We start from the raw sequence: 17,777 nt of genomic DNA, 5'->3' as shown, positions 1-17,777 counted from the left end.
CCATACCAAAGGTTGTATTGTTTGATCTTCTGCAACAAGTGTTTCAAGCCCTCCTTACTTTCAGTAAGCAAGGTTGTGTCATCTGCATAACACCAGTTATTGACGAGTCTCCCTCCAATACTGATGCCACACTCCTCCTCACAGAGTCCACTTCTCAGATAATGTGCCTAGCCTACAGATTAAATAGGAATAGAAAGAATACAACCCTGACTCACTCCCTTCCCAACTCCAAACCATGCAGTGCTCCCTACTCCATTCACACAACATCCTCTTGGCCCAGGTATAGGTTGCGCTTGAGCACAATCAAGTGCTCTGGGAATGCCATTCTTCTCAATGTTCAGCCACAACTTGTCATGATCCAAACAGTCAAACACCTCTGCATAGTCAATAAAGCACAAATAGACATTCATCTGGTATTCATTACTTTTCGCCAGGATCCATCTGACTTCAACAATGATAATGGCCTCTTCTAAATCCTGCTAGAACTTCTGGCAGTTCCTTATCTATGTACTGTTCCAGCCATTTTTGAATAATCTTCAGCAGTATTTTGCTTGTATGTGATTATCAATGATACTGTTTGATAATTTCCACATTCAGTTGGATCACCTTCCTTGGGAATGGGAACAAATATGAACCTCTTCCAATCCATTGGCCATCCATCCATCCTCCAAATTTCCTGGAATAGACTGGTGAGTGCATCCAAGGCTGCATCTGTTAACTGAAACATGATGGATAGAGAGGAGATTGAAACTGTCAACAGCTTCATCTTGCTTGGATCTACAATTAACACTCTTGGTACCAGCAGGCAGAAAATAAGGAGACTCAATGCACTGGGAAAATCAGCGGTTAGGGACCTTTCAAATTACTGAGAAGCAGTGATGTCAGTTTGTGGACTAAGGTGCATCTGATTCAGGCCATAGTCTTTCCGATTACTAGATATGCCTCTGAGATCTGAACAATGAATAAGAATGACAGGAAAAAACTGATGCCTTTGAGCTGTGGTTTTGGAGAAGAGCACTGAACATCTCATGGACAGCCAAAAGAATGAACATATATGTATTGGAGATTGGACAGCCGGATTGCTCTTAGGAGGCAAGAATGATGAGACTTTGCTTCATATACTTAGGATATGTTGCTAGGAGGTGCTATTCCTTGGAGAAGGACATGATGCTGGGAAGGATGGAGGGTTGGCGAAGGAGAGTAAGACTCTCAACCAGGTGGATTGATACAGTGACTGCAGCAATGGGTTCTGTGTGTTAGGAAGACTGAGGATGACGGTTCAGATCTTTTGTTAGTAGGGTTGCTATGAGTTGTGTAACAACAATTACATGGTTGGGCCAAGGGAACCAGCTGAGCTGGGAAAAAACTTTGAATCATCAGGAAGCATCAAAAAAGACATTTAGATGGCCAACACACACCTGAAGAAATGTTCAAAATCCCTAGCGATCAGAGAGATGGAAATCACAATTAAGAGATATTATCTCACCCAAGCAACAATAGCAAATTTCAACAGTCCAGCAAACAACAAATGCTGCTGAGGTTGTGGAGAGACCAGAACTCTTATTCACTGCTGGTGGGAATGTAAAATGGTACAACTATGGAAGGCAGTCTGGCATTTTTTAAAAAAACGTTGTAAATAGAAATACCATTTGACCCAGCAATTCCACTAGAGGAAATATACGCTAAAGAAAACAGAGTCATGACTCAAACAGGTATATGTACACTCATTTTTACTGCTGTGTTATTCACAGTAGCATAGATGGAAGCAACCCAAGTGCTCATTAACAAATAAATGGACAGAAAAACATGATACATTCACGCAATGGAATATTACACAGCATTGAAAAACAATGAAGTAAAACATTACACACGGGGAAGTCTGGAAGACATTATGTTGAGTGGAATATCCAGGTCACAAAAGGACATATACTCCATAACACTACTGTTATAAAATAGGGTAGACATGGGGGCATTGGCCAGAGAAAGGGGAAAGAGTGGAGATAATGAACACTGCATCATATCAGCTGGGTGGAAGAACTGTTTGAAAGGAGTATATGATTAGGCTTTATATGTATGACAACAATCTGAAATAAGAAATGCACTGCAGGAAGGGTTGGAAATGAAGAAGAAGAAAAACATATTTTCACTTGGAAAATGATTTAAAAAAACAAACAAAAACCATCACAGTTAAAAGGCATCAATTCTTCTTGTCATCTCTATTCACTGTCTAGCTTTTAGATGCATAGAAAGTGATTGAAAATACTATGGCACATCTTAGTTTTCAAACTAACTTGCTGCATGTTAGTATTTTGAAAAGGTCCCCGACAACATACTTGTCCAACACAGTTAATGTCCTGACTGCTGGTACCAAGGGTGTTGACTGTGGATCCAAGTAAGAAGGAATCATTGACAGTTTCAATCTTGTATCCATCTATCATAAGTTGCTTATCAGTCCAGTGGTGAGGATTTTTTTTTCTTGATTTTGAGATGAAGTCATATTGAAGCTGTCATCTTTTATCTTCTTCAGCAATTGTTTTCAAGTTCTCCTCACTTTCAGCAAACAAGGTTGTGTCATCGGTATAAAGGACGCTGATGAGTCTTCCTCTGATCTTGACATCACATACTTCTTCACAGAGTCCAGCTTTTCTAATTGCTTAGCATACAGTCTGAATAGATATGGAGAAAGGATACAACCTTGACATACACCATTTTTTATTTTATACTATGCTGTTTTCACTGTTGTTCGCACAACAGCTTCTTGGTCCAAGTATAGGTTTTGTATGAGGATAATTACATGAATTAAGTGTTCTGGGATTCCCATTCTTCTCAGTGTTAGCCATAGTTTTTCATGAACCACCCAGTCAAATGCCTTTTCATTGTCAACAAAGAACAAAGAGACATTCTTCTGGAATTCTCTGCTTTCAGTGAGGATTCATCGGACATCAGTAATAACACCCCTGATAACACTACCTCTTCTAAAACCAACTTGAACTTCTGGTAGTTCTCTGTCAATTAACTGTTTGTTCTAGCCATTTTTGGATGATCTTCAGCAATATTTTTGCTTGTGTGTGCTATTAAAGACTTTTTCCCCTGCCCATAATAAGAAGTTTATTTTAAAAATGACACCAAAAGAATTAAGTACCCAAAACTGAAATGTTATGTTATCTTGGTGGATTAACCAGAAAAATTGATTGGTAAGGCTTTCTGTAACCAAATAGAAAGTTGTATAGAGCATTAGTGCTGCTATCTCTGAATGAACAACCTTCTGTGAGTCTGGTTTTTCCTCCTATGGGCTGACACAACACTGCTGAACAACCTACTCAACCAACCACTGACCATGACTAAAAACTGTGGTCGTCTTGTAGTAACCTGGGCATTTTACACTCATAAAATAAGAATTTTGGCTTAGAACTAGTCGTTTCTTTCTATGCTTTTTCTTCTCATCTTCCACGGTAGGATGTAGTAAATTCCTTGCCAAAAGCATGCTGACACTTTCTCAAGTCCACCTCAATGAGTTAAAGGGGTTTGTTGGGTTTTTTTTTTTATAATTTCCCTTTTTGTTAGATCATCTTTCTTGGGAATGGGAACAAAGCAGCTGTCCTGCAAGTTTCCTGGCATACAGTGGTGAACAACAGCAGTGCTACATGTCTTTTTTTTTTAGAACTATTTCTCTATTATTGCAAACACAGAAGGTGTTCTGTAAAGCAACACTAAGAAATTCCTGTCCCCCACTGTCACAGCTGCTCCTGGGATGGTGTGCTGAAGAGTAGGGACAGATAACCCAGGGGTCACAGCCCCCTGGACATCTTCTCTGCTACCTTCTGGACACGTTAGCCTGAGCAAAGGAAAAGCAGATCTGCAGCGCACCAGCCCCACTGACCCTGGAGAAGGGGGGCCACAACCTCTGTTCCCCTTCGGGGATCTTGGTGAACTTTGCTGCCTATTTTGAAAGGATCCAGGGAGAGGGTGGTCATATTTTGGCAAGCTGTGTACCCACGCATCCCTTTTCTGTGTGACTTGACTGCCCATTCTGAAGCAGATGTGGGCTCTGAGTGGGCAGGGATGTCCCCTGTGCTTGGCGACTCACCACCAACACGTCTCACCCACTGCTGGCTATGGCATCTATCAGAGCGCCAGCTCTGAGCTCTAGGCGCTGCTGGGGTGGGGCAGTGCCGGACATGGCCAGGGTGCGGGCTAGCCCTGCCAGGTATGGCAGCAAAGCGGCTGACTCCCTCTGCAGTGCCCTGGGGTGCCTGATCAGCAGGTGTGCTCAGAGCATTAGCGTCAATGAGCTGACCATTCTGTCCCCTGTGTCACAGCCCCACCTGGAGGAGACAGTGCTCTTAGACTGTGGTGAGGGTCTCAGCACCCCAGGTCAGAGCAGCTGGGGCATCTCACATAGTGGCGTCCCTCAGGCCACTGCTCAGAGCCTTCTGAGGGGTAGCCACTCGGCTCTCTGATGCCCCTGGAAGCTGGCAGGTCTTGGGACAAAGACAGCCTGCTTTGAGACCCCGCATGTTCATGGGGAACACTCTGTAGCGTTGTTACCACTAATGCCCTCTCCACAGGAACCCCTGGGGGATGGTGCAGGGCTGCGCTCTGGAAGGTCAAGGTCAAGTCTACCCCAGGCCTGAGAAAAGCAAGCCTGGGCTTGGAAACATCAGTTCTGACGACACACACAGGTCCACCAGGAGTCACAGATGACTGATGGCGATTGGGTTTCCTCCCAGGAGCTAGCAGTGGCTGTGCTGGGGGACCTGTGGGAATTGTGATCTTAAATGAGTCAATCACATGGCCACTGAGTCTGAGCCGACTGCTAGCTGACCCTCCAGCAGGATTTCAGAGGCTGTAAATCACACGGGTGGAGAGTCCCCATCTTTCTCCTCTGAGCAGCTGGTGGACATGAGCTCCAGGTAAGCATAGACCGTGGGTCAGCAGCATGTCCTGCAGACCCACCAGAGCCTCAACGCACCACCAGCAAGAGGAAGTTCTCTGAATCTCAGAGGTTTGCAGTGTAAATAAAGGCTGGAGCCTCATGGAGCCACCCTGAAAGCAGCCACACACTTCAATCTCAAGGACCCAGCTATCTTGTCAATTGTTATTAGGAAATCGGATTTGGATACAAAATAGAATCACAATTACAGGAGTCACGCTGGTAGAGGGTTCCCAACATATGAGGGCCAGGAGGTCTCCCCGCACCCCATCCTGGGCCTGGGGAGCAAGTCCAGACTGAGGCCTTGCAGGGAAACTGGCCTGCCTTGTGTGGGTGGCAGACACAGGGGGCCTGGGGTGGGCCTGGGCTCAAACCCCACTCTCCCGTCATTGTTCCCAATTCATCAGCCACACTGAGTTCGCAGGCTCCTGGGTATGACAGGAGAAACTCAGTGCTGGGATCCCTGCTGTGCTGAACACTTGGCCTTTATCTCAACCCATTTAAGGAGCCCTGGTCATGTAGTGGTTAAGGCACTTAGCTGCTATCTAAAAGGTTGGTGGTTTGAAGCCACCAGCCACTTGTTGGGAGAAAGACAGGACAGTCAGCTCCCATAAACACGTACAGGTCTAGAAAACCCTATGAAGCAGAGAAAAGATGGTTCTGATTCTGAACAGACTTCCCACGTCCTACAGGGCTGCTGGGTGTGGCCACTGCCCGACATGAGTTTCAGAACAGTGCTCGAAGCCCTGCCTGCCAAAAACTGAGCGCTCCGAGGTGGGGCAGGTGGCACTTGGTGACAGCTTGGGGAGATGTCTTTGGTCTCTCTTGAGCAGGGTCTGGGCAGTCAGGGCATCTCTGAGGCAGAGCTCTCTGACTCCCTGGACCTCAGTGACGTGGGTCCATCCTCGTTCTGCAGGTGCCTCTCTTGCTCCTCCTCCAGGAGGTCGGCCACCAGGTTCAGCCTGCAGGCCGAGGGCCGCCACCAGCTGGGCCACCACTGCGCTCTCCTGCTGAGCGGTCTTCCAGGTCCTCAGGGACTCCCTGACCTGCTCCGTCAGGTTGCGGGGGTACCGCTCCTTGATAGCGTCAATCTTGGCGTCTGAGATCCAGAGCTGGTGAGCCAAGTCTCTTCCAGTCCTTTCCCACATTGTCACAGATCCAGGCTGCAGGTCTTGCCCCGCGCCTGCGCCTCAGGCCTCAGCGCTCATCTGGTTGCAGCCCAGGTCGCCCTGCTCGATGAGCACGGTAAAGAGGTCCAGGCGGCTGTCCACACGGTCCAGCTTCCTCTTGTCCACCCGAGTGCAGCAGCACCAGGAACGGGTCCATGGGCGCTACATGTCTTTTGAAACACACCAATTGGTATTCTGTTGATTCTTGGGGCCTTATAGTTTGCCATTGACTTTAGTGCAACTAGAACTTATTCTTCATTATCATTGGCTCTTGTTTTTACAGCACTTCCTGAAATATTTCAGGTACAGTTAACTCTGCATATTACTTGCATTTCCTTTTGAAGCTCCCTGGATCATTCAAGATTGTGTCCATAGCATCTCTCAGTATCACAACAAGAGGTATGGATTTTTTTTTTAATTCTTTCCATTTTAGAAAGCTGAAGAAGTTCTTGCCTTTCTATTCTCCAACTACAGCTCATTGTACATTATTATAAAAAATTTGTCTTCTCAAACTGCCCTTTGAAATTTTCTGTTCATCTCTTTTTACTTAAGCTTTTTGTCCCTTTGTTTTGGTTTCTTGACAATCTAGTGCAATTGTCATGGTTTTTTCTGACATCCATTTTGGTCTTTTCTTCCTCTTCTGTCTTTGTAAAGACTATTTTCTCTTTCCATGGCTAATATCTTTGACATAATCACATAACTCATCTGATCTTCAATTATTAGTGTTCAACATCTCAAACCTATCCTGGGGATGATTTTTAAATTTAGGTGAAATAGACTCAAGGTGCTATTTTGGTTCTTGTGGACTTGTTTTAATTTTATTCAGCTTCAATTTAAACTTGCATATGAGTAATTGATGGCATGTTCAACAGTCAGCACTTGGTCTAATTTTGAGTGACTTCCAATTCTTCTACCTCTAATACTATATTCTGAAAACACTATAAGCAATAGAGGAATATAGTATTGACATTATAATTTAGTGAAATAAATTACAGTAATCATATTAATCAGTGATTAACTACTCAAACATCCTGTTACCATGGGACCAACAAAAATTCAATGTTTCCAAAACAGAGGCTTCTCTGTTTTGTTTCCTTATTATTTTTTAGTTGTTCTAAGTGGATTTATGTTTTATTTGAGTTTATAAATAATATTGTACTTTCTTTCACTCTTTAAAAAAAGTTATTTTTTAAATTAATGATAACTGATTCATCTAATTAATTACAATATTAAATCAAATCTTTATAGTGGGACTCTTTGTATTCAAGTGAATTTAAAGTAGGGAAAATCCAGGTGGGGCCAGTGCAATCCCAAGAGTCCTTGAGAAAAGAAGCAATGACCACGTGAACCACAGCTTCCATAAACTCAGGACTAGAAGAACTAGACAGTACCCAGTTACCACTACTGACTGTTCTAACTGGGATCACCATAGAGGGTCCAGGACAAAAAGAAAGGTTTTTTTTTTTAAAAAAAAGAACAAAAATAAAAAATCATAAAAAGACCAGACTTACTGATCTTGTAGACACTGGTGGAACTCCAAGCTGTGACCCTTAGATTCCTTTAAACATAGAACTGAACTCACCCTGTGGCTCAAAACCATCCAGGTCTAAAGGCTGAATAAAAGCATCTGTGAAGAATGTGCTTCTCAGAATAATAGACAATGTGAGAACCAAAAGGGCAACAAATGACCAAAACCAAAGCTCAGGAGACAGGCAGGGTGAGGAGGAGGAGTAGAAATGGGTCTCCAGAGGAGGAAGTGGGGAAAGGGTATTCACATTGTGAGCACTGCATAGTAATTAATGCATAACAAAAAGGGTCCCCCATGGTTGAATGGATAACCAGACCGCTTTGTAAACCTTCATTCAGAGCAAAATAAAAAGGAAAATCAAGCCGATCTCCCCCAGAGCCTCCAGGAAGAAGGCACTTGCCCACACCTTGATTCCAGGTGAGGCTCATTTCAGATTTCTCACCTCCAGAGCTGTGAGAGAATAAATGTGGTTTGTTTGAAGCCATTGCATTTGTGACAAACTGCTTACAGCAACCCTAGGACATGAACACAGAAGACCTTGTACCTTGGCACCTACAGACAATGTGGGTACAGGGGAGGTTGGAATCCCTACCCATGTGCTCCAAGGGTGGCGTTCCCAAGAGCTGGGTGGGGAGAAAGCTTTTTGGGTCATCAGTAAACCAAAAGCCCCAGAGCTGTTGGGGCTTCGTTCACACTCATAGCCACCTTCGAGGACAGAGTAAAACTGCCTGAGGTTCCAGGCTGTAAATCTTTATGGGAGCTGACTGTCTCATCTGTCTCCCTAGAAGCTGCTGGTGAATTCCAGTCTCTGACTTCTGGGTTGTTGCTGTTAAATGCCATTGAGTCGTAGAAAACTCATAGTGATGCTATGAACAAAAGACCTGATCACTTGTATAACTTTCATCATTTCTCCAAGTTCAAAGGGTTTCCAGAGGCAAGCTATTTCACAAGTGGATGTCACTCCTGTGTCCAAGTTTGTTTTAATTTGGGAGCTACACCAAACACTGTCCGCCATGTGTCACAGCAACCACGAGTTACCTCTGTACAGCAAATGGATAGACCAGAGCTATACCGCTTAGAAGAATGATTACTGCGCCACCAGGAGTAATCAAAGACACACACCCATTCCCAAACAAATTCATTGTCACCAAGTAGATTTCCACTCACAGGGACCCAGTAAGGACAAAGTTAGAACTATGTCATAGGGTTTCTAAGGCTGCAATTGTTAGGCCCAGACAAGGGGTCAAGGGGGAGAATGAAGAATTCAAAGAACACACATTGATAAGAAGAGTGAACATCCTTGCCTACCTGGCCTAACTAATGGATGAACCATAAATCACAAAGGAATGTCCCTCCCTTCTTTCCCTAAAGACCCTGTTATAAAAACATTCCTCAATACACTCAAAGGGTGACTTCCTCCTTTTGCATCTTCATAACGAGGAACCTCGCCCGGGAGCTCCCTAATAAAGCTGCTTTTAAGCTTCTTTCTTGTTCTCTGATCTCTTTCTTTTTTTTTTTTTTTTTGCCTCTTGGATGCTTTACTAACACGGACTTCAACCAACGTCCCTAGTATCTGATCTCTTTCTTAAGTCCGTAGCCTAACTGTAATGATACAGTGATTCAACAATGTCAGAGATGACAAGGATAGTACAGGAAAGGTCAGAGTTCAAGTTGGCTGCTGATAGAGTCACTATGAGTCCTACTCTCCTCAATGGTACCCAACAACAATAATCTTTACATGGATTTGAACTGTACCTTTTGATTAGTAGTCCTACACATTACATATACATCACCAGAGCTTCTTTGTCCATCACTAACTCAATGCATGGTCACAACCATTATGGAAGGCAGTTTGGCACTTCCTCAAAAAGCTGAACATAGAAATTTCTTATGACCCAGCTATTTCACTATGTGGAATATACCCTGAGAATATGAGAACTGAGGCACAAACGGAGATTTGTACACCAATGTTCATAAGCAGCATTATTCGCCATCACAAGAACATGGAAACAGCCCAAATGTCCAATCATAAACGAATGGATTGATAAATTATGGTACATTCACATAATGGAATACTATGCCGCACGCAGGAACAATGACTTTGTAAATTATTACCTAACTTGGGAGGGACTGGAGAGCATTATGCTGAGTGAACTAACTCAGTCCCATAAGGATAAATATTGTATAAAACCATTATTGTAGAATGAGTATAAGAATCCAAGAGGGGCAGGAGAGATTGGAAGCAGAGGGAAGAGGAAGTGCAGGGGGAGGGGGCGTTTGATCATGGGGTTGTACAATTTTTTGGGTAGGGGATGAGGGAAATTGAAAGAATTTGTTCTTGAAAACAATGTATTCACATTTTATAAGCAAACTACTTGTTGTTGTTATGTGACTCATAGTGACCCTATGTACAATAGCCCAAAACCCAGCTCTTTCCTGTACCAGTCTCACTGCCTCCAACACATCTACTCCCATTACCCCAGTAACTAAATCAATCCATCTCATAGAGGGTCTTCCTCTCCTGCACTGTCCCTCCACCCTCTCAAGCATAACGTTCCTTTCTAAGGACTGGTCCCTCCTTGCAACATGTCCAAAGTATGTCAGAATAAGCTTCAGAATCCTTGTCTCCAAGGAGTTGCCTGGTTTAACAGTCTCTAATACAATCCTGTTCATTTTCTTAGCAGTCCATGGTATAGTGAATATTCTTGTCTGCAGCTCAAAGGCATCAATTCTCCATTATCCCTAGTCATTGTCCAGCTCTCTGACGCATAGCAAGTGATTGCAAAGACCATGACTTATATCAGGTGCACCTTAGTCTCCACAGTTACATCACTGTTCTTCAGTACTTTGGAGAGATCGCTAACAGCAGACAGTCCCATCACAATATGTCTTTTAATTTCCTGGATTTTGGTGTCAAGAGTGCTATTGTGGAATCAAGCAAACTAAAGCTGTTAACAATCTCAATCTCTTCACCATCCATCCTGATGCTATTAATTGGTCCAGTGGTGAGGATCTTTGTTTTCTTGATATTGAGCCTCAATCCATATTGAAGGCTTCAGTCCTTGACCTTCTGCAACAAGCGTTTCAGGTCCTCCTCAGTTTCAGCAAGCAGGGTTCTGTCATCTGCATAATGCAGATTGTTGATAAATCTTCCTCCAATCCTGATGCCACATTTCTCCTCATACAGCCCAGCTTCCTGGATAATCTGTTCTGCATATAGATTGAAAAGATATGGATATAGGACACATCCCTGGTGTACACCATTTCCAATTTTGAACCATGCAGTGTTTCCTTGCTCTGTTCTGATGACTGCCTCTTGGTCCAAGTGTAGGTTTCGCATCAGCACAATCAAGTGTTCTGGGATTCCCATTCTTCTCAGAGTTAGCGACAGTTTCTTGTGATCTGCACAATTGCCTTTGTATCATCAATGAAACACAGATAGACATTCCTCTGGTATTCCCTGCTTTCAGCCAAGATCCATCTAACATTAGCTACAATATCTAGTACCAAGACCCCATCTAAACCCAGCCTGCACTTTTGGCAGTTCTCTGTTGATGTGCTGTTCTAGTCGTTATTGGATAATCTTCAGCAGAATCTTGCTTGCATGTGATAGTAATGATATTGTTTGATAATATTCACATTTTGTTGGGTCACCTTTCTTTGGAATGGGAACAAATATAGATCTCTTCCAGTCAGGTGGCCAAGTGTTTGTCCTCCAGGTTTCTTGGCACAACTTGGTGAGCACATCTAGGACAGCATCTGTTAGTTGAAATATGTCAATTGGTATACCATCAATTCCTGGGACCTTATTTTTTTGCCAATTTTTTCAAAGCAGCTTGAAATAAAATTTTTAAAAAATATAAATAAGGGGGGGAACTCAATGCATTGCTGTTGAATGGGAACCAACTCACAGCGGACCCTCCAGAAAGGAGGTTTGGTAGCATCATGATAGATGGGGAAGAGATTAAGGCTGTTAACCAATTTCAGCTTGCTCCGCTCCAAAGTCAACACTTTCAGCACTAGCAGTCAGGAAACCAAAAGACGAACTGAACTGAGGAAGTCTGCTGTCTACCTCTCCAGAGTGCTGATGTGCAATAACGTCAGTCTAGAGAAGGTCTTCGTAATTGCATGCTATGCATCAGAGAATTGAATAATAACTAAGGATGACAGAAGAGTTGATACCTTTGAGTTGTGGTGCTAGAGAAGAGTATTGAACATACGATTGATTGCCAGGGCAACAAACAGGTCTGTCTTGGAGAGGATGAAACCGAGGTTCTCCTTGGAGGCTAGGATTTTAAAGCTCTGTCTCACATACTTTGGGCACATGGCCAGCATGCACCAGACCGTGGAGAAGGGCCTCATGCTTGGAAGGTTGGAGGGACAGCACAGGAGAGGAAAAGCCCCAATGACACGATGGATTAACACAATGACTGGGACAATGGAATTAGGTGTGTTGGAGTCAGTGAGACAAGTCTAGAATAGGGCAGGCTTCAGAGCTATTGTACACAGTGTCGTTGAGTCACAGGACTCAATGGCACTTAACAAATTGCACCAGAGGAGACTGCCCATGATCTTCATGCCCAGTAAGTAGCTGATGAGTTAAAACTTCCTGCCTTTGGGTCCCCAGTCCAACTCTTCACCCACCAGATCACTGGAGCTCCCATGGAAAGTTCAAGGAATAGCTTCACTGACTATTGGTTGGAGGCCTCAGTTTCTCACTGGCTATTGGCTGGAGGCACAGTTCCTCCTCACCGGCTATTGGTTGGAGGTCTCAGTTCCTCACTGGCTATGAACCATGGATAGCAGAAATCTTTTTTTTTCAGACAGACCCTACAGTCTTCAAGAGGATATACTTAAAAAAAAAAAAAGAGGGGAGAGCGAGAGCAAATATGCTTCAGTCTAAAAGTAGCAAAATGCAACCTCATTTTGTAAAAGCAACCAAACCCACTGCCAGAGAGTTGTCTAAGACATAGCAATTCTGTCTGGTGGCCTAGTGGCAAGAAGATGCACTGCAATCCTGAAAACACATGATTCGAGGCCACCGGCTGCTCCACAGGAGGAAGATGCACAATCTCTTCCTGTGCCATTAACTGTCTCTGAAAATCTCAACTGTCAGGCCAGCTATGGGTCATTCCATGAATGTAGTATTTATGCAGAAGCCCAGGGACACAGAGGCGTAAATATTAGACTGCTAGTTGAAAAAGCAGACTGTGCAACCCCCCAAGCTGTTCCCAGAGATAAAGATGGGCTTCTGTAAGTATGACAGCCTCTGACGGACTCTACTGAAGGTATGGACTCTATTGAAATGGACTGTCTCACTACAACAAGATAAACAACCCAATCACAAAATGGGCACAGGGTATGAACACCAAAGAAGACAGTCAGATGGCAAACACATGAAATGTTCAAAATTCCTAGCTCTGAGATGCAAATCAAAACAACTATTATCATCTTACCCCAGAGCAGCAAACAACAAATGCTGGCAAGGTTGTGGAGAAACTGGGACCCTTATCCACTGTTCAGTTGGAGTGAAAAATGGTGCAACCACTGTGGAAGGTGATATTGCGCTTTCTCAAAAAGTTGCAAATAGAAATACCATTTGACCCACCAATTCCACTACTGGGAATATACCCTAAATAAACCAGAACTGCCACCCAAGCAAATATATACACACCCATGTTTATTGCGTCTTTGTTCACAACAGCAAAGAGATGGAAACAACCAAAGTGCCCATCAACAAACGATGGACAGAGAAGCTGTGGTATATTCACACAATGGAATAATACGCTGCACTTTAAAAACAAGGAACTCATGAAATATTATACATAATGGATGACCATGAAGGACATTATGCTGAGTGAAGTATCTCAGTCACAAGAGGACAAATATTGCATAATGTCATTGGTAGGAAACTAAGAAAAGGGGATAATGTACTGTGCATTGAAACAGATGAGGGAGAGAACTGCTTAAATGGAATATATGATTAGGTATTATTTGCATGGCAAAAGTCCAGAATGAGAGCTCGATAGTAAAGTGGACTGGGGAAGGAATCACGTAACAAGAATTTTTTTAAGAGAAAAACGAACTGGGGTGGGCAGGGAAGAGATGAATGGAAATCCATGTTCTCTGTAAACTTTCATTAAAATCTCATCAGAAAAATTTTAAAAATCAGACAGGTTGTTGAGTCTTACTAAATATTTAATCAGATCTATACTAAAAGACATGCAAAGAAGTTCATAAAAATGTTTATTAGCAATACTCTGTAATCTCAAAAATATTAAAATATTTCAATATCAGTGGGCAAATAGGTAGATAACTTGTGGTATACTTACCCTATAGACTATCAAAGAGTAGTTAAAATGAAACTAACTATAGCTGCAGGCAGTGATGTAGCTGGAGCTTAGTCATGTATTACTGAGTTAAAAAAAAAACCCTCAAGAGTAGTTTAAAAAATAAACTAAAATTAATATATCAAACTATATTTAGAACCCAAGGGAATAAAAAAGATTCAGGGTAATGGGAGTCCCAGAAATAGAATTAAAGAGGAAAACATAGGCAAGTGGTTGGAATTATTTAAGTTCCAGCTATTTTGTTGACTGTTGGGCCCATGGATTTACAAACAGAAAGAAAATTAATGAATTAGTATAAAAGGGTAAGAGATCTTTCTGTGAAAATGTTCCTTGAGGACATTATATCATTGTTACATACCATAATTTTTTTAAATTATGACAGTATTTTCAAGGGGGAAAATTAGCTGATTGCCTATATTGACATTTGTAGCTAAGTTATGACTTTCCTGAAATAAGCATTTTTTTTCCACTGTGGAAATTAGTAACTATTCATTCTATTGATCAAGCACTAAGATCTCTGCCCTTGTGTCTTATCCTGTCTCAAAAGACAATCCTTCAGAATTCAACTGTTTTACCCCCATCCCAGTGTCAGCCTCATTCTACAACAGTGGCACCATATATTTGTCCTTTTGTGGCTGAGATATTTCACTCAGCATAATGTCCTCTAGGTTCACCCATTTTGAATAATTTGCATGAGTTCCTTGTTTTTCAATACAGCAGACAATAGTTTAAAATTAATATATTTTAGGGCATTGTGATTATCATAGGAGTCTGGAATGAGGGTTGCAGAGTGGAGTATACTTGGGGTGGGGGTGGGGATATGTGGGGTGTGGGAGGGGACTGTGTACAAATGGAGTTTTTCTTTTGCTTTTCAAGGAGAGGAGCGAACAGGGGGTGGAGGTGAGGGTAGGTGGGTGGGGAGAAAAGTGCAACAATGAATGAATGGAGTTCCAAAATCTCTGTAGATGTTCATTGAAATTAATAATAAAAAAATGTAAAAGAAAAAAAAATCAAAGTATCAGCAAAGAAAAAAAAGAGCATTTCAGACCCTCTTGAGTGAGCCGGAGCCATCATTTTATTAGCATAGCTGCAAAGAAGGAATTTTTTTTTAAATGGCCTGTCGCATCCTCCACCTGTGGCAGGTAAGTTATTAGTAAGTTCCAGTCACAACCAAGCGTTTGAATCATCGCACCATCAAGGGGCCTTGTAAAAGCAACCCAAATCCACTTCCAACACTTAGCAACCCTGTCAGACTGTCCCATAAGGTTCCTGTGGCTATATGTATTTACTGAAGCTGATAAGCAGATTGTTTCATCTATCTTGTTCAGAGGGACTTGTGGATTCGAACAGTGCACCTTTCAGTTTGTTTAACCACCCCACTACCAGGGCTCCTTTAAAAAACTAACCGTAACATGAATGTGACAACCAGCACAAGTGCAAGTTGGAAGTTTGCAGAATTGGGGCAGTGAGGCGAGACGGGGAGAACAGGGCTCAGGACCAGATGAGGTTGGTCTTGGGGAACAGAAGGGCCCTCTGGGTGCAGCTCCCCTTGCTGCATCCAGCAGGGCCCTAGAATCTAGGCCTCCAGGATAAATCCAAGAGGAGGCAGGACGGAAGAGACATTAGGAAGATGACAAGGGGAACCTCTATCTGCCATATCTTTACCCCAGAGACAATTTCAGGTAGAGCTCAGTGGGGAGGTGACTCCGTCTGGACTACCTGTGGTTCTAGGACGTATTAAATCCCAGCCCTGAAACCTGTTCCTTGCTCCCGTCCTGCAGAAGCCCTTTCCACAGTGGGCGTTCTGCCAACTGGCCACACCAAGTGCAACGTGTCATCTTGGAGCACAGCTGCTGGATGAGACTGGAATGCCCAGGTGAGGCGCTCCTGGGCTCTGGCAGAGACAAGGCTTGCTGTTTCCTTGTCACTAGGGGCCCACATACTTGGCTATAATGACCCTCCTTACACCTGGACCAGCTTGCACCCCAGTGACTCTGCCACTGCATGCGGGTGCATGTGCACTACCTTCTCGGATCCCTGAGCTAGCAGACCCCATTATTCTGAGGGGGAACCTGAGGTTTGGAAGGTAAAAATGACGGTGCGGGAATCCAGGACTCAAGCCTTGGCTTGACTCCCACATGGTCAGAGGCACAGCCTGCGAACATACTGCAATGCCCGGCGTGGCCTACAGGGGGCCACAGGAGGAGTGGGATGGCAGCAGCAATGCAGGGCAGTCAAGACATAGGTATGCCAATGCTCTGGCTCACGCACAAGTGAAACTACACACAGATTGGGTGCTGCCAGCAACCCCCAGGCACGCGCTTGCTAACCTCCAGCAGTGTGTCGTTGGCAGCCACCCCCACCACTCTCCAACTTCTTGAGCTCAGCCCACCCACCTGGTGACTCAGACGCCTAGGTGCCCACCTGGCCCCCTTGTCTCTAGCCTCCTGCCTCCCCCACATCTCTGCTTCTTGCTCACACTGCCTGCCTCTCCCTCAAGCGGAAATTCATCAAAGGGCTGCATCTTTACAAAGCCCGAAGGGGACTGTTGCATACCTATACCCTCAAAGCCTGGCTGGCAAAGCTGTCCTCCTGGTTCAGGTCATCGTCTCCAGCCCATCTGCCTTCTGAATTTGCCCTTGTGTATCCCTAAAGCCTTGGCTAGACTTCCATGAATGTGGCCTTGGGAAGGGCATGCTGGGCTTGGGGGTAGGGGTACCCACCGGAGCTCCAGCATTCCCCTCTGAAAAATGGGCTGACAAATAGGACATCTCTTTGGTCTTTGGCAGGATGTCCCAAGGTGGGAGGCGCATCTGTTTTTCTTCTCCCCACACTGAATGAACCCACAGGAGCCCCACGAGAGGGTCCTGTACCCCACTACCTCTCATCACAGCACGTGTCCAGATGTGACCATAACATCAGAATACCCAATGCTTCCAGATCCCAGGAAGGTTGGGCCCACTGCATGTGGAGGCCTCTGATTCAGGTCAGGAGTCCTCCTCCCCAAACCTCAAGCCCACCTCCAAAAACGCAACCTGGACTCCACAGACATGCATATGACCCCAAACTCCAACACTCCCTCTGACAGGTGTGGCTGATACTGGTGATCCAGTATAACCCCACGCCTCCTGAACAGGGAGAGCTGGTATGGAGTACAACCGAGTCCATTCTGAATCAGGATGACCTGTGATATGGTCTGTGGGGAGGAGGGTCTGGGAAGTATTATCTTTGCAGGAGCAGAGTGTCAGGTCCTTGTATATCCACTGGTGTGTTTGAACCTCCAGTTTTTTGGGGTTACCAACTCAGCACTTAACTGTCACACTAGGTCCCCTCCAAGACCGAAATGGAGAGGAAATGAAGCTGTGAGCCCAGACCTGGGACTAAAACCCTTCAACTCACATCTGAGCTGGCCACATCACATGGGGAACTGGCAAGCCTGGCACTCTGGTGCTACCTGGCGGGAGGACTGTGTTCCCAGTATGAACTGCCCCTGACACTGGAGAGGATCACTTGTCGCCCTGTGGGTCATGAGTGTTCCTCATATTCACTAGGAGCTGGGTGACCTTGAGTTCTCCAGGGTTCAAGGTGGTGGAGCAGCTAAGGGAGCAGAAGCTGGCTCCCAGTCATCACGATGCTGGGACTCGTCTGCCAACTCAAGTCCCTCCTGAAGATCAGGGGCTGCCCCACTCTCCCATCGCTATCCTACTCTACATTCTGAGGCTGTGCTTTGTCACTCTCAGGGCTCCCAGGTCAATGCCAGCTTCTTTCCATGTCTGCGTGCAGGCCTCTGGAATCAT

General features: G+C 44.4%; 1 pseudogene; it reads right to left on the bottom strand.

Moving 5' to 3' along the window:
- Window positions 1-5,777: 5,777 nt before the first annotated feature.
- On the bottom strand, window positions 5,778-7,702 carry LOC102844663 (annotated as a pseudogene).
- Between the last annotated feature and the right edge of the window lie 10,075 nt (window positions 7,703-17,777).

Source organism: Elephantulus edwardii, unplaced genomic scaffold (genome assembly GCF_000299155.1).
Source record: "Elephantulus edwardii isolate Elephantulus edwardi_28Jun2011 unplaced genomic scaffold, EleEdw1.0 scaffold00132, whole genome shotgun sequence".
NCBI lineage: Eukaryota > Metazoa > Chordata > Mammalia > Macroscelidea > Macroscelididae > Elephantulus > Elephantulus edwardii.
The sequence above is the reverse complement of the archived record's forward strand: the minus strand, read 5'-3'. Positions and strand labels throughout refer to the sequence as shown.